The 18923-nt window shown below is 33.1% G+C and overlaps 1 non-coding gene across 1 annotated transcript; it reads right to left on the bottom strand.

Annotated features, from left to right (window-relative positions):
• Positions 1–17634: 17634 nt before the first annotated feature.
• Positions 17635–17705, bottom strand: TRNAG-GCC (transfer RNA glycine (anticodon GCC)). Its single transcript has one exon. It is a non-coding gene; the product is annotated as a tRNA-Gly (tRNA).
• Between the last annotated feature and the right edge of the window lie 1218 nt (positions 17706–18923).

Raw genomic sequence — 18923 nt, 5'->3', positions numbered from 1 at the left:
GATGAGGTGGCCCATACATCGTTAAACACATTCATCCTCACGATGTAGTGGACATTGTGGATCCAAATAATGGTAACGGCTTCACGGTCAATGGACAGCGGCTCAAGCCTTTTATGACTCCCTTCGATCCAAATGAAGAGGTCTTACTTCTACAAAACCCTAGGGGAGTTTTCTGACCTTTCTCTCCTATTACTTTTTTTTTCTTTTTGTTTTATTTGTTTCTTTATTTGCATTTTTATTTTATTTTTCTATTGCATTACTTGGTAGTGATTTTTTGTGTTTTTTTTTTAGCTTGTTTCCTCCATGCACAGTTTTTTATTTCCTCTATGCTTTCATTGAGGACAATGTTCCACTTTAGTTGGGGGGGAGGGGGAGAATTTGCATGTGACACAGTGCACTTCCACTTGCTGAGTTTTTATCAAAAACAAAAAAAAAATTAAAAAAAAAGTGTATTGAATATGGATGATTATGTCATGATTAATACTGACTTATACCCTTCCCATACTTGCATATAGCCTAAAAGTTACACACTCAAGTTATTTATGTATAGTTTCTCTTTATATGACTAATCTAGGAAAATTGTAATTCTATGTAGGTTGACTAGTAGTCCATTCGTGTTAATCTGATTATATAAACTCTTGTATTTACATGGTATCTCATGAGGTTGAAAATACACGTTCACGTGACTTGCAGCACTTGGGGTTCCTTATGAGCACTTAGAGAGCACCCGTGGCAACTTTGACACCTTATGAGGTACTGTTGAGTCATTTATCGTTCTTTTGAGTATTGACGTCAACTCAGAGTTCATGAAACTTGAATTTCCCTTTTTTCTAGATATTCTTTGTATACTAGTCTCGGTTTTTGACTTGCTAACCTAGAGGTGACATCTAGTGGGGAGATAGAAACCTAAGTCTTATAGCCTACTCAAGATGTGAAGGCTGAGTCGCCCCCAGAAATAGACTTAGTTCATGGACTTCTCTTCAAGCTTAATTCACATGGGTGGTATGAAGACAATAAAATAAGTGTAATGATTGTCCTAACTGATCATGAAAAGAAAGAAATTGAAAAATAAGCTGAAGAAAGGGAAAAAAAAATAGAAATAGAAATGCACAAGAATGAAGTGAAAGATTAATACCTGCTCCACACAACTACCATAAAAAGTCAGGAACACGACACATGTTCTCCATATATGATGACTCAATCGCCTAATGCCTCAGATGTATTCATGTCTAATTTGTGAATAAGTTGATCTAAGGTGGTCTAAATTATAATTGCTAGTTGACGTTAGGTGAGCATACTGTTCTTATTGATTATATAATGATGAAACTTGCATGAATGACTTACTTTGGAGTTGCGTGAATTGTGTATGAATGAGCTTGTGTGTAACCTGGTGATATTCTTGTATGTGAAATGGTATGGTTGTGTTGCATGTGCATTCATTTAAAATTCATGGGAATTAGTGTTTGTGGGTACCTCCCTGGATTTCATTCACGTTATTTGTTAGAGACTAGCAAAACGTTAGTTAGGGGGGTGTGATTACGCTCCTAAATTGCGTAATTAGATATTTAAAATCATGCATTAACGATTATATTTTTAATTAAACGCCTAATTATGTTCAATCTTTTAACATTGCGCTCAATTTATAATAATTAATTTTTATTCAATAATTTACGGATTTTGTGTATTTTATTATTACAAGAAATATTTGGAAATTAAATCTGGAATTAAAAATGTTCATGGAGGACCGTACACTACACAAAAGCCATGCATGCCAAGTCTTGAACCGTAAAGAAGCTGGGTCCAAAACAAGAAACCGAGACATGCATGTTTAATGGGTCTCACGAGATGGACCTTGCGCGCATGCTTTAAAGATGGTACATGCATGCTTTGAAGCCCATGCAACAGGGTAGCAAGCCAGGCCTGTGTGCATGCATCCGTGAGTGCGTATGGCCATGGGAACAAAAGATAAAAGGGGGGGGGGGGAGGAAGGTCGGGCTTGATTTGACCCAGCCATGCAAAGTGAAGGCCTCCATGGGGCAGCCCATGAAAAGGAAGGGGGCGCCGGGTTCCTTAGGTTGGTCGTAGGGCTGGAATAAGAAGAAAATAAAGGAAGAAAATAAGGGGGCGCAAGGGTTCTTTTTTTCTTCCTCTCTCTGTCTTGTCTCTTTGCCCCTTCTCTGTCTCTCTCCCTCTCCTCTCACTCAGTCTCTTTTCTCCCTCTCCTCTCCCTCGGTCTCTTTTCTCTTGTCTCCTTCTTCTCTCAGCTCTCAGTTCTCTATGTCTCTCTCAGCTTTCTTCTCATCTCCCTCGATTCTCAGCTCTCCTCTCGCCCTCTTTCTCCCCGTGTGCTGCTGCTTCCTGCTACTACTGCTGCTATTGCTTCTCTTGCTGTTGCTGCCTGCCACTACCGCTCCTGCTGCTTCTCTTGCTGCTGCTCCCTTCAACTGCTGCTTCAACTCTGCCCGGTGCTGCTATTGTGTGCAGGAAAGGGGGAACCCGAGAGCAAAGTTGTTGTGCTGGAAACCTCCACCGACCTCACGATTTGCAACTCTCCCTCCAATTCTCTCTCTTTCTCTCTTATCTTACATTTTTTTTTTTTTTTTTTTTTTTTTCATCTTGAAGTATTTTAAAGCTTAAATTTTCTCTTTAGTAGTATTAATTTTTAATTTGTGTTTCAGTGTTTCTTACTTTAAAATATTTGTGCTTTTGAATTTTATTTGGGATAGTTAAATTTAATTTGTCTTTCTTTTATTTAAATACTGTTTTAAGTTTCAACAATTTCTTTGGGCATTTTATTAACAAAGTCAGTGTTTTTATTCAGTAATCCTATTATAGTTTAATCTTGTTTGATCTTGTCATTAAATTTAGTTTATTTATTTAGTTAAGCTTTATTTAATATCTAGTTCAATTTGTTTTCATTTAGTTGAGATACTACAAGGTTTATTTATTTCGTCGTTCTTGTGTTGAGTTGGGTATTTAGTTCTACGTTAAGGTTGAGTTTGATTTGGTTTATCCTTATTTAATAGTGAGTTGATTGGTTATTTTCATACATGTTAATTCTTTGGGGTTTACGTAGTCCTCTTGCAAAAATCTCAAAAATCCCAAGAACCCGAATTTAAACTGTGTTCAGTAAAATTTTCTTTCCTTATATTGTTTTGGATTTGCGTAAAATTTGGAATTAAACCGCATTCCGTGAAGAGATTATTTGGCTCTTGGGCTAATTCTTACACGACTGAACTTCTATACTTGGGATAGTTTCCGAACTACTCATTTTTAGAGTGAGTCAACAGGGTTGACTTGACCCACTTTGAGGACCTACAAACCTGACACCCAAATCAAAACTGGATTTGGATCCATCAGTACCTAAGCCTAAAGTCCAATCAAAGCTCATGCATTCAAATTAGGCCCAATCAAGACTGAGCCCATACTAAACCAAAATCTAACTCGGTGAGTTAACTCACCGAGTCAATCTGAACTCAACCCATTGAGTTTAGGGGAGTCCAACAAAGAAAAATATAAATAAAACAAAGAAAAAAACAAAATCAAAGTAAATCAAAGGTTTTTGGTTTACAAGAAAATAAAGAGAAAAGGAAGAAAATACTTAGCTTGCATTTTGGTGCGGATCTGAGGAACCCGAGGAGCCCATGTCCATTGTAGATTAAATTTGCAAGGAAAAAAATATAATTAGTGATAGAATAAAAAAAAACAAAAAAAGAGAGATTTGAAAAAAAAATATTTGAAAGAAGAAGAAGAAGAAGAAATCTTCTTCTGGACGGTCAGATCTTTACCACGTCAGCAATCCATGCTTCAAAAGTTGTGTCAATTGGACGGTGACAGGTGTTAGGGTTGACGTCATGCTAACCTCACCCTATTTCAAAAATTTTAAAAATAAATAAATAAAAAGGAGGCCACACGTGTCACCACTGTGGGTGGACACATGACAACCATTGGGTCAAACCTTTGACCCGATTCAAATTTAATTGAATCGATTGATCCGGTTCAAACCTAAACCGTATATATTTATTTATTTATTTATTTATTTTATTATTTTATTTAAATTTTTAATTAGTTTTTAATTTTAAAAAATAGAGAAAAAATAGTAGAAAAATCACAAAAAATTGGGAAAATAGAGAAAAATTTGGAAAAATATTTTTGAAGACAAAAAAAATATTTTGAGTTATTTAGGCTCATAATTTTTAAAAAATGGAAAAATAAAATTTTAAAAATAAGGAAAATATTTAAAAATCCTAAAAAATTAAGAAAAATATTGAAATTTTTCAAAAAAAAATTTATAAGGATTTTGAATATGAATTTTGAACAATTTATGATTTTTTTCAATAATTTTGGTTCAATATTATGAGTGCAAAAATGTAAGTATAGGCTTTTACAAGAATTAATGGATGATTTTAAAAAAAAAAATTAAATTATTTTAAACTTTTAGTGACAGTTTTACAATTATCGCTAATAGTATCACTAGTGACTATTAGTGACAGTTTTCAAACTATCACTAAAAGTTGAACTATTAGTGACAGTTTGAAAATCGTCACTAAAAGTTGGACTATTGGTGACATATTTGCAAACCTTCACTAATAATTGGACTTTTAGTGACGATTTTCGGCCGAAAGAATGTGCAAGTTATAGTGACGGTCTTAGACTTTTGGTTACGGAATAAAATTGTCACTAATACTCCATTATTAGTGAGGTTTGTCACTGTCGTTTTAGTGACCAATTTGAAACCATCACTAAGCCGTCACTTATACTTATTAGTGATGGTTTGCTATTATTAGTGATGCTTTCTAACCATCACTAATAACCTTCTTTTTTGTAGTGATCCAACCAAAATCCCAAAAGACACCCAAAAATGCTCAATTGTCTCAACTAGAGCCCAAAACAATCCCAACAAAATCCCATAATATCATCAAAATCCTAAGCAAGCTTGAAAGAAACTACCCATTCAGGTAAACCTGACCTGAATACCCAGGTCAACTGGACCTAAATATCCAGGTCAAACTACCCATGACCCAGGTCAAAAAACCTGAACCCTAGCCAATCCCAAGTTGAATACCCAAGTCAACTAGACCTGAGTAAACCATCTTTGCAAGCTTAAGATCTCCTTAGCATACATCCAATGTGAAACCGTGACATCCTCTCCCGTCGAATCTTTAACATCCTCTCATTAAAGTGATCCACATCTTTATGCAAGACCTACACTATGTAGAATCTACCCACATAAAAAAAACTCTAGGTTGGTTCTGATATCAAATGTAACAGTCTTGACCCAAATCTAGTGAGGTATTGCTCGCTTTGATCCATTAGCTTCATGGTTTTGTCATATAAAAGGTACCTCACATAGTTGAAGTTTCAACCATCCTTATAAGCTCGAGATCTCTTTAGTATATACACCCAATGTAAGGTCGTGACAAGTGGTCATGCCCCCTCCTAAGGGTGTAAATGAGTCAAGTCAATTGGTGAGCTACTTAGTTTTGACTCACTCTATAACTTCTATCAATTCCATTCTTCTTGAGTTTGAATCGAGTTTGAGTAATTCAAGTGGCTCAACAAGTTAAGTTGGAGTTTTGTAATATTACTAGTGAGCCTAATCAAGTTTTAATTTATAACTTTATTATTTTTATAGTGATCCAACCAAAATCCAAAAAGACACCCAAACAAAATGCTCAATTGTCTCAACTTGAGCCCAGAACAATCCCAGCAAAATCCCAAAATATCATCAAAATCCTAAACAAGCCTGAAAGCAACTATCCATTCAGGTAAACCTGACCTGAATACCCAAGTCAACTAGACCTGAATACCCAGGTCAACTAGACCTGAATATCCAGGTCAAACTACCCATGACCCAGGTCAAAAGACCTGGACCTTAGCCAAACCCAAGTTAAATACCCAAGTCAACTGGACCTAAGTAAACCATCTTTGCAAGCTTAAGATCTCCTTAGCATACATCCAATGTGAAACCGTGACATCCTCTCCCGTCGAAACTTTAACATCCTCTCATTAAAGTGAACCCCATCTTTATGTAAGACCTACACTATGTAGAATCTACGACATAAAAGTAACTCTAGGTTGGTTCTGATACCAAATGTAATGGTCTTGACTCAAATCTAGTGAGGTATTGCTCGCTTTGATCCATTAGCTTCATGGTTTTGTCATATAAAAGGTACCTCACATAGTTGAAGTTTCAACCATCCTTATAAGCTCGAGATCTCTTCAGTATATACACCTGATGTCAGGTCGTGACAAGTGGTCATGCCTCCTAAGGGTGTAAGTGAGTCACATCGGTTGGTGAGCTACTTAGTCATGACTCACTCTATAACTTCTATCAATTCCATTCATCTCGAGTTCGAATCGAGTTCGAGTAATTCAAGTGGCTCAACAAGTTAAGTTGGAGTTTTGTAATATTACTAGCAAGCCTAATCAAGTTTTAATTTATAACTTTATTATTTTTTATATTACATAAGTACTATAATATGTTTATATATACATAGTATTATATGTCGAATATATATTATATATGTTGTTGAAATTAATTTATAATCTAATTGAGTTTAAACGTATCAAATTAGATAGTCTAGTTACCCAAACCAAAAATCCTCATATCACAATCTCATACTATGTTTATGAAAAAATCAAGTATCCTGTAGCCCTTCCCAAGAAGATTACTAGTAGGACTACCGTACCAAAAGGCGTTAAGGAGATGATCGAAGCTTCAACTTTTGATTCTCACCAACTCTTAACGATCAAAGCATAACAGTTTCTTCCAAATCTTCCACGAAGATATCTCAACTAGGGATACACCCATATTCACATAGGTGCTATCAACATAGACTTGAAAATACTTACCTTGGGAAACTCTATTAAAGTGCTCTCATGAATTTGGACGCACTTTGCAAAAAATATGACATGCACAGAAGAGTCCAGAGAACAAGCATAAAGATAACCAAAGAATGCAAAAGAAAAGATCTCCTTATCAAATACAAAGAGGATAAGCAATGCTCTTGTTCAACATGGGAAAAGGAAGACTTCTATCTTCCCAAAAAACCTAGACAACCGAAAATGTCATTGCACACAATAGGATGTTGCAACAAATCGTTGACAACCAAAGAGAGTTCGCCAACAAAGTTTAATTGTGTTAGTCTCGAGTTTGTAAGAACTTGCAACTAAGTTAATTTTACGTTCAACCATGTTACAATTGATCAAGTTTAAATAGCTTAATTTGTTTTTTTTTTTATCTACGTCAAGTTTGCATATCCATCGTAAATATATTTATTATATATTTTTTTCCTCTTTACTTTTTATTACTAATTTAACTTTAAAAAAATGATTGTTATTACTTTCAACAACCATTAAGTTTTGGTATTTAAGTGCACAATGGTAGAAAGGGAATCCTTAAAGATTATGGGCCCATTTAACCTCATATCCGAGACAACATCAACATCAAATAAAAAATTATTTAAAAAGAAGAAGACAAAAAATAGATAGAAAACTTGAATGAGACAAAATTTTTTCCCTTGCAGTGTACATTTGGGAATGAATATTTATAGCGGCCGTATGACATGTCATATGCTATGTAACTATCCGCTCAAACATTATATGCCTCTTTGTCCCTTCATTTCATTTGTCAGTTGGGCCGCCCATTTATGTATACTTTTGCTGCTATCGCATTTGCCCATTCAGAAGTGGTCCAAAATCATTTATCTCTATTGTAAGGCAGGTGTGTTTTTAGGGGTGTATTGAAGATATAATAAAATATTATAATTTAATATTATTAAATTTGAGCTCGATTTGACAACAAGTTCACAAAGTTCGAACCCAACTCAATTGTAAATTAATTATAATATTAAATACATATACATATATATAATATGTGTTTTGTCTTAAGGGTCAGATCGTTGTCACGTCAGCAATTTGTGTCAAATCCACAAGACGAAGCATATTTTGTCACATGGTAGGTGACATCATGCTTACGTCAACTTGCTACAAAAAATTTTAAAATAAAGATAAAAATAAATAAACAAAATAATAAGTAGTGTCACATGTTGTCACCGCAAGCTAACACGTGGTCATTCTTCCAAACCGAGTCAAATCCGGTTCAGACCAGTTGAACCGGTCTGACTTTTTCGAACCGTCAATTCATTTATTTAAATTTATTATTTATTTTAAATTTTAAATTTTTTTTTAAAAAAGTAAAACATTATAGTAAAAATATTTTAAGAATTAGAAAAATAAATAAAAAATATTTGAGTTATTTTTACTCGAATAACAAAAGAATGGAAAAATAAAAGTATCAAAAATGAAGGAAATTTTTTTTTTAAAATCCCAAAAAATTGCATAAAAAATGTTAAAAAATTTTCAGAAAATTTTTATTAAAAAATTGAAAAAATCTGGGAATGTTTTGAAGATTCTTTTTGATAAAATTTTATGAATTTATTATCTATATATATATATATATATATATATTTGTGCGTGTGTCCCAATGATTAAACAAAAGGTAAAAAAGTATTTCAGATTTCACTTATGCTAGTTCTAAGAGAGGTTTATATAATGAAATCCTCTTCTTTAAAGGTCTTATTAAATATTCTTAAATAGCACATTGTTTTACATTTTCTTTTAAAATTTTGAATATTTATTTTTTAAAAGGAGTTAATTAAAGACCATTATATTCAATTTAAGGATAATTCATAAATAATTAAGTATCATTCGTAGAACAGGTGTGTAGGGGTGCTACTAACTTTCTCTTGTATAACTGAACTCTCAATCCTAACTTTGATAAATACAGACCAAGACTATTTGCTCCTTCGCCTTAGGATTAGTCTAGAGACCAATCAACAAGTAGTAATTAGGTGAGCTAACCGTGTAAGAAAATTTTCATAAATATATTGCAGTCAAGGATCTTCAATTATCATGAACTTCACATCAATTACTTTATGCAGAAAATAAATAAATCATAAACTGTAAACTTTACATACTGGAATCGGTCATATCGAACCTATCGAAAAGAACACCCGGAGAATCTGAAGAAATCGTTTCTCCCACTTCTCATCTTTCTTTTTCCTTCCTTCACTAGATCTATGGGATCTCCTGATGATTAGAGAAGTAGAGGCAGAGAAATGACAATTCCTTTCTTCCTATCTTTTCTTTAATGCTAACACCACCATGTAGTTAACCCCTTAGAGCTTAACTTGATGTATAGAATACCTTTTTAGCTACACCCATAATAGTAGCTAATATATATCTATAATATTATGCATAGGAATCTCTTCATACTTCCACCATTAATTTCTCATATTAAATAAGTTATCCTTTTAGTTAACTCATACAACCATTAATTCATATCCTTATCATATAGGACGCATTCCCTATATGTGGGATCCACATCATTCATGTGGGACATATCCTTTGGGATATAAATCCTACATTCTCCCACTTGGCCCATATGAATGATATTAATATGGATTAACAAACATTCATAATGTGGACAAAACATTAGTTTATTTATACTTTTCAATGAGATTAACATAATATCATAATCAAGCAACCCATTAGTACGAGTCATGGTGATAAATATCATTAGAGCGACATCTTCCCTTCCATGTACCACAAAATTAATAAACCACTTAACTATGATCTATAATAGGAAGTTACCATATTGTCCCTGTAATGTCTTTGTCAAAGACCATTTCTGTTTAACAGTGAACCATCTCCATAATCACGTGATTTATGGTAAACAAAAATAATATTCAGAAACACTTTTATTGATATCATTGTACATATTATAGAACAAAACATAAAGATCCACTATTATACATCAAGGATTACAACAAAGACTCATGTGATCAGCATGTTCTTTAAATGCCTTTGGTGTCGATCCTTTCGTTAAAGGATCTGTTATCATGAGCTCAGTCCTTATATGTTCTATAAGTACTGTCTGTTTCCTAACTTCCTCCTTAACAGCCAAATACTTGAGCTCCATATGTTTAATGTCATTAGAGTATTTGTCATTTTTGGAGAAAAAGACTGCTGCGGAATTATCACAATAAATTCTCAACGGCCTGGCTATACTGTCGACAATCCCAAGTCCTGAGATAAAGTTCTGCAACCACAAAGCCTGAATCATGGCCTCAAAGCACGCCACAAATTCAGCTTCCATAGTAGATGCTGCTATGATAGTCTGTTTGGCGCTCTTCCATGATATTGCTCCTCCAGCTAACAGGAACAAATAGCCATACGCTGACTTACGACTATCAACGCATCCAGAAAAATCTAAGTCAGAGTAGCCAACCACCTCCAACTGATCTGTTCTCCTATATGTGAGCATACAGTGTCTGGTTCCTTTTAAGTACCTCAAGACTTTCTTTGCAGCTTTCTAATGCTCCATTCCGGGATTACTTTGGTACCTCCTGAGCATCCAACTGCAAAACTAATATCTGGTCTCGTACAAGTCTGCACATACATCAAACTCCCAACAATAGATGCAAAAGGAATATTTTCCATACTTTTCTTTTCGAATTCATTCTGTGGACAATCTTTTAAACTGAATTTGTCCCCTTTACAAATAGGAGCAGGAGTTGGTTTACAATCAGCCATATGAAATCTTTCTAGAACTTTATTAATATATCCTTTCTAAGACAACCCTAACAGTCCAAGTGATCTGTCCCGGAATATTTCAATTTCAATCACATAAGTTGCCTCACCCATATCTTTCATTTCAAAGTTCATATAAAGAAATCTCTTGGAATCATTCAATAAGCCAAGATCATTACTGGCAAGTAAAATATCATCAACATATAGAATCAAAAAGATAAACTTGCTCCCACTGACCTTTAGATATATATACCAATCAATAGTGTTTTCTTTAAAACCAAAGATCGTGTTGGTATCATGAAATTTAAAATACCATTGCCTGAAAGTTTGTTTAAGTCCATATATTGATTTCTTTAATTTGCAAACCATGTGCTCTTTTCCTTTAATCATTAAACCTTCAGGAAGATCCATATATACCTCTTTATCTAAATTCCCATTTAAAAAAGCAGTTTTCACATCCATTTGGTATAACTCTAAATCAAAATGAGCCACCAAAACCATAATGATTCTAAGAGAGTCCTTTTTAGACACAGGAGAAAACGTCTCTTTATAATCAACACCTTCCCTCTGAGTGAAACCCTTTGCTACAAGTCTACCTTTATATCGTTCAATGTTGCCATTACAGTCGCATTTGGTCTTGAAGACCCATTTACACCCAACTGTTTTAAACCGTTCAAGCAAATCAATGATGTCCCAGACTTTATTTTGTTCCATAGATTTCAACTCATCATTTATGGCATTGATCCACTTTTTAGAGTCATCACTTTCAATGGCTTGTGAAAACGTAACCAGATCCTTACTAGTTCCTAAATCATAATCAGCCTCTTGCAGATATACTGAATAATCATCAGAAATAGCTGGTTTCCTTATTCTTTGAGATCTCCTTAATGCTTTTTCTTGTGATTGTTCTGCAATTGGCTCGATGGTGACATTTTCATTACCAAGTGATACATCATTAGACTGTTGTTCAATGTTATCATGCCTTTCAACAATTAAAGGAACAATAATGTCTGTTAAAGGTCTAGATATCGGTATAGGAACCTAAATTTCTTTAATGACCACATTTCGCGATATATCACTCCCACTAATTTCACCATTTTCAAGAAACTTTGCATTACCAGATTCAACTATTCTCATACTATGATTAGGACAGTAAAACCTATACCCTTTAGACTTTTCTGGGTATCCAATAAAATACCCACACAGAGTCCTTGAATCCAATTTCCTTTCATTTGGATTATAGACTCTAATCTCTGCTGGACAACCCCAAACATGAAAGTGTATTAAACTCGGTTTTCTTCCCGTCCACAGTTCAAAAGGAGTTTTCTGAACTGCCTTACTATGAACCCAATTTAACACATACACTGCTGTTTTAAGGGCTTCCATCCATAATGAAATGGGTACTAAGGAATTACTCAACATACTCCTAACCATTTCTACAAGAGTACAATTCCACCTTTCAGCCACACCATTCTGCTGAGGCGTACCAGGCATTGTGTATTGAGCACAAATACCATGTTGTTCTTGGAAATTAGCAAATGGTCTTGAACATTGTTTTATGCCATCATACCTACCATAATACTCACTACCTCTGTCAGATCTAATGATTTTCACTTTCCTATCTAATTGTCGCTCCACTTCAGCAACATATGCCTTTAAAGCATCTATTACTTGAGACTTTTCATGCAACAAATAGATATAGCCATATCGTGAAAAATCATCAATAAAGGTGATAAAATACTTTTCTCCACCTAAAGATGGTGAGTCAAAAGACCCACATACATCAGTATGAACAATTTCCAATAGATTCTTACTTCTTATGGATCCTTTCTTTGTATGTTTAGTTTGCTTTCTTTTAATGCAATTAATACATACATCGAAATTAGTAAAATCAAGGTTCGTGAGAACCCCATCCTTTACCAATCTCTCCATTCTTTCCCTAGATATATGACCTAATCTTTTATGCCACAAGAAAGAGGAATACTCGTTTATTCTACTACGCTTAGTTCCAATATTATGATGTAGAGTGAGGAGTGTTTCAGCAAACTTTTCATTAAGATTAAATTTATACAACCCCTCATACAAAATACAAGAGCCAACACATAAGTCACCTTTCATAATACGGAAACCTTTATGTTCAAAATATAAACCATAACCGTCATTATCTAATCTAGACATGGAAATTAAGTTCCTAGAAATATTTGGAACATACAAAGTATCAAACAGGTCTAAACAATGACCCAATTCAAGATACAACCGAACAGTTCCAACACCCATAACTGGCACTTGATCTCCAGTCCCTAAGACTATCATGTGTTCATTTTCCTTTATGCTCTGGATTGTAAGTTATCCCTGCATCGAATTGGAAACATGAACAGTAGAACCAGAGTCAATCCACCAAGTGTTATAAGGAGCTTGTGTAATGTTTGATTCGAAACATACATAAACTAAAGGCTTGCCTTTCTTTTCGAACCATGCTTTACGTTTCGGGCAATTTTTCTTTAAATGCCCATAGCCACGACAAAAGTAACACTTGGGACCATAATGTTCCTTGCTGCGAGCCTCACCACCATACGAAGTACTCGCCACCTTCAATGGATCTTTCTTTAAACCTTTCTTTATTTTCTTTCCTTTACTTCCAACTGCGTGACTCATGACATTTACTGAATGTTGTCCCTGTTGTTTGAGTCTTGCCTCTTCTTGAACTAACATGCTTGCCAATTCATTCACATTCCATTTTTCTTTAATTGTGTTATAGTGAATCTGAAAAGGCCCGTACTAAGGAGGCAAAGAGTTCAAAATAAATTGAACAAGGAAGTTTTCATTAACATTCATTCCCAAAGTATTAAGTCTAGCAGCCAGATTAGACATTTCTAGGTCATGTTCATTCATTCCTTTGCTGCCATCAAATTTCATTGTGGTTAGTTCAGCCATCAACCTTCCTGCAAGGGACTTATCAGCTGAACGAAATCTATCTTCCACTACCTTAAGATATTCCTTTGCGTTATTTAGTTAAGGGAGTGTTGATTTAATATTATTCGCTATACACATTCGCATAAACATCATACTTAATCTGTTTGACCTTTCCCATGACTTATACAAAGCTTGCTATTCCGAACTGCTGGTTTCAATATTAGCAGCCGGTTTATCCATTCGCAGAGTTAAATCCAGATCCAGAACACCAAGGTGAAACTGAATCTATTCATTCCAGTCAGATAAATTTGTCCCATTAAAGATTGGAACAGAAGAAGCCAACGAATGCAATGAAACAGGAGCAGACACTGCAATAACACAAAATGCTCACTACATTAATGCTTTGAGTTTAGAATATTTCATTAGTAAATTGCGTTCAATCTTTGGATCAACTTATGCAATATACTAATCCTTACACTCACTGGTAATTTTCATTCATCAAGACATAATTGATAACATTTATAAAGTTTGATTGGTCTGTCACCTTTGGGCAGGCATCCTAATCTCACTATCATTCATTAATTATCCTGATTAAATCAATGATTATTTGAAAGTTGGTGCACTTTTGGACCAGCCATAATATTCAAATACTCATTCTGTAATTATTTTATCATGATTATTTCTCAATACAATACTTATAATTTTTCTTAACGAAATCACTTTAGTGATAACAAGCTAATCATAATATAAACATTGATTGACTCCATACTCAGCAAAATTAAGCCAAGTTTAAAGCAAATAATTAATTTCTCACAATGACAATTTTACTTGGATTAATTTTTTATTTTATTTTATTTTATGTAAAATCTAGCAGCCCATGAATTAAAAACATTGCAGCTCGTATATTAAAAAAAAACTACAGCCCGTACATTTAAAAACTGACAGCCCATATATTCAAAAACTGGCAACCCATACATTTAAAAACTGGCAACCCATATATTCAAAAACTGACAGCCCATATATTAAAAAAAACTGGCAGCCCATACATTTAAAAAAAAAACTCGTTATCTATGTCATGTTTCATATTCATTTTAGAGTTCATTTCAAAATACCAATCCATAATATACAACAGATAATCATTCCCCAATATAAGAATTTTACTAACTTACTTTCATGTAAAATTCTCTAACTTATGCATGCATATAATTCAGCAGCCCTACTTTAATATTACTATATAGGAGAAAACCGTCAACGATCCACATGTGAGAAAATTTTCAAACCAACAAAAAACCTCATAAATCCATCAAATATTATATATATTTTCAGGAATCATTTATCATATGAATTCTTCAGTTCGATTCCAGAAAATATCATGAACACAAATTTTCGCACAATCCCATAACAAGATTGTAAGGGGTTAAAAGAAATGATCTTTATCATGAAAGGAAGATCATGATAATTTCAAACCTTGACTCTGATACCACATGTAAGAAAATTTTCATAAATATATTACAGTCAAGGATCTTCAATTATCATGAACTTCATATCAATAACTTTATGCGAAAAATAAATAAATCATAAACTGTAAACTTTACATACCGGAATTGGCCATATCGAACCTATCGAAAAGAATACCCGGAGAATCCGAAAAAATCGTTTCTCCCACTTCTCCTCTTTCTCTTTCATTCCTTCACTAGATCTATGGGATCTCCTGATGATTAGAGAAGTAGAGGCAGAAAAAGGACAATTCATTTCTTCCTATCTTTTCTTTAATGCTAAGACCACCATGTAGTTAACCCCTTAGAGCTTAATTTGATATATAGAATACCTTTTTAGCTACACCCATAATAGCAGCTAATATATATTTTATATATATATATATATATCTATAATATTATGTATAGGAATCTCTTCATACTTCCACCATTAATTTATCATATTAAATAAGCTAACCTTTTAGTTAACTCATACAACCATTAATTCATATCCTTATCATATGGGACGCATTCCCTATATGTGGGATCCACATCATTCATGTGGGACATATCCTTTGGGATATAAATCCTACAAACCGCACCTAGGAAATAACTATTTAGTGGCGACTCCAACGAACCTTTTAATATTATTATTCCTCATCATTCCAGACCCTTCTTCGGGACATTGCGACACTATTCAATGAATAAATATATAAATAATATTTACTAATATTTCAAAAAAAAAATCTAAAAAATAAAATGTCACAAAAAGAAGATAAGAAATTCCATTCTTCTTAAACTTAAGTTTTTTAATTGGTGGAAAATAGTTTTTTAAATTAAATGAAATACATACATACATAGATACATATATATATATATATATATATATATATCAAATTTAAACAAAATTCTCTTAATTCATTGCATGCAAAAGAAAAAAAAAAATGTCTTATGAGGTATTTACAAACAATTTACACAAAGCACAATATTATAATATATTATAATATTATATTCAATATATGTTGCTAAAATCAAAAAAATAATAATAATTCCTTAATGGGAAAATGAATTTAAAATTTTTTTAAGGCCATCAAAAAGTTATTATTCAAAAAAATAAATAATATTAAATTTAATTATTAATAATTTAAAAAGTAATAAAATTGACTCAGTAATAAAATATATTAATTCGGTATATTTGGATATTTAGTAGGTTTATTTATGTTGAATTAAAGTTAGTGAATTAAATATGTATAGTATGGGATGAATCACATGAAAAAAAATTTGTACTATAATTACATTGCATATGCATTGTTCTGATATTGGCTTGAGTGTGAAGACACATTAGATGCCCATTTAAAACGGGTTTAGGTTTAAGGAGTAATACGTTCATAAATGGATTAACCTGAACTCAATCTAATTAGTAAATGGGTTAGTTGGATTCAAGTCGAGTACCCACACAAGTCACCTATTTAGTTTTTCTGCAAAAAAAAAAAAATTAAATTTTCTATGTGTATGAATTGTGATATTTGATGCACGTATGATGTACTAAGTATTTTTTAAATAAATAAATTTAAGAAACAAGTTATATATAACTACATTTTAAAAATATTTAGGAGGAAAAAAATAATAAATAGGTTGTAAGTGTTATTTTTTAAGTTTCATATCACTTTTTTGAAAAAAAAAAATATTTAAAGACAAAATAAATTAAATAATAATTAAGTGTTATTAACTTACAGATTTTAATAAGTAAATAATAAATGAGTGTCGTTTTTCAAAAAAAAAGATGTAACTCATATTTGGTGAAATTTTAAAGAAAAATTAAAATAAATATATTATATATTTTTTAATGGTACTTAACGAATATCCATTTATATATATATATATATATTTGTAAAAGAGGGCGACACTTTCATTTATTTATTAATATACCCTCACTTTTGGTGGAGGAATACCGTAATTACAAGATAAACAAAAGGGAGATTACAGAAAAACCTTCCCAAAAAAAGCAACACCAACAACTAATCAAATTGAGACAATAAAATTAAACATAGAAGAATTCATTTATTAATTGAGTCGGTTTGAATTTATAATCTACTCACTCATTAAAATAAATATATTATATATTTTTTAATGGTACTTAACGGATACCTATTTATAATTTTTCTTTTTTTCTTGTAAAAGATGGCGACACTTCTATTTATTTATTAATATACCCTCACTCACTTTTTTGCGGAGAAATACCGTGGTTACAAGATAAACAAAATGAAAATTATAAAAAAGTCCTAAAAAAAAAAAAACAACACCAACAACCAACCAAATTAAGACAATAAAACTAAACATAACTAATAAAGAAGATAATTCATTTATTAATTGAGTCAATTTGAGTTTATAATCTATTCACTCATATATAAATGGACCCCTAGCTCATATGGTGCATAAAAAAAAAAGTAATCGCAGAAATTAAAATGGGTACTGCATGAGTTAGGGCATAAGTATATTGAACATGTTTTTCTTTTTTTTCTGGAATGATTTTTGTTAGGTTACTAGGAAACCTTTTCTGTTTTGTTTTATTTTCTCGTGAACTACGAAAAGAAATCCCAAAAAGAAGGGCTGACATATTTGACACATTGGCGTGGATAAAAGGTATAGCTGCACCAGCCGGGAATCGAACCCGGGTCTGTACCGTGGCAGGGTACTATTCTACCACTAGACCACTGGTGCTCAGTGTTGTGCATCTGGATGAAATTTTAGTCCTCACGTCTTTGTCTTAGCCTTGTAAATGAAATTTTAAAATATTAAAACTATTCATGCGCAAATCGAAATCCTGACAAAAATGCATTTTTTAAAGGTCAAGCCATACAAACAAAACAAAAGAATGGTGAAGCAGGGTCCACTATTTTCTTGAGGGATTAACTTATGCATGGAAACTATCTTCCTTCCTAAAATGCATTTTCCAAGGTCAATTGTCTTACAAACAATGAAGAGATAGCTTTCAGTCTCTTATCAAAAAGAAAAAGGGCAAGGAAAATGAATTTTTTACAAAAATATTTTAAAAAATAAAGATGAAAAATACAATTATAGGATAGATGGGACAATGTTTACAAAATTGAAGTGAACTGACGTTCTAAGAGTCGATTTTAATGTGGAAAAAATATGAAATGTGGCGGAACTAACCTTCCAAAGGTTGGTTCTGTCTTACCCCTACGCCCCTACCCCCCCCCCCCCCTCTCAGCACTCTCTTCTAGAGGTGGAAAAAAAATGCTGAAAGTCCAAAAGCCGGTTCTGCCACGGCCAGCCCCGCACACGAAAAAAGCATATAAAAAAAATGTTAATGTTAAAATCGGCCTTCCAAAAGTCAGTTGTTTGACATGCAAATTTACCTAGCTTGCCTCGCCCTTGACACTCTCTTCTAGAGGTGGGGAAAAAGAAAAAAGCTGAAAGTCCAAAAGTCGGTTCTGCCACAGCCAGCCCCGCACCCCTTTCCCAAGGCCAGTATGCGAAAAAAGCAAAAAAATAAAATAAAATGTGAAAGTCAAAATAGACTTTCCAAAAGTCGGTCATTTGATATGCAAATTTACGTAGCCTCCCTCGCGCTCATGCACTCCCTTCCATGGCCCCCTTCCCCTTACATGCCCTACCCAACCCCTATTTATTCTTCTTCCATCCCTCTCCTTCGCCCTCCCACTTGCCATTTGTCCTTCTCCTTTGTTCTACCTTTCTCCTCTAACCTACCTCACCACCTTCATCTGCTGAATAAAAATTTTCAGTGATTTACTCTTCCAATTGTTCTCTTTCAAGGGTCAATAACCATACTGTCAATGAACGTTTTCACTAATTTGAAGTTTTTACTTTGACTTTGTACATTCATTTCATTTGATATTGAGGTATGTTTATGATTATGGTGTATTTATATTAATATATTTTTGTGAGATAATGGTT

The sequence above is a fragment of the Malania oleifera genome, chromosome 6 (genome assembly GCF_029873635.1).
Source record: "Malania oleifera isolate guangnan ecotype guangnan chromosome 6, ASM2987363v1, whole genome shotgun sequence".
Lineage (NCBI taxonomy): Eukaryota > Viridiplantae > Streptophyta > Magnoliopsida > Santalales > Ximeniaceae > Malania > Malania oleifera.
Note: the sequence above shows the minus strand (reverse complement) of the source record. Positions and strands in the feature narration are given on the sequence as shown.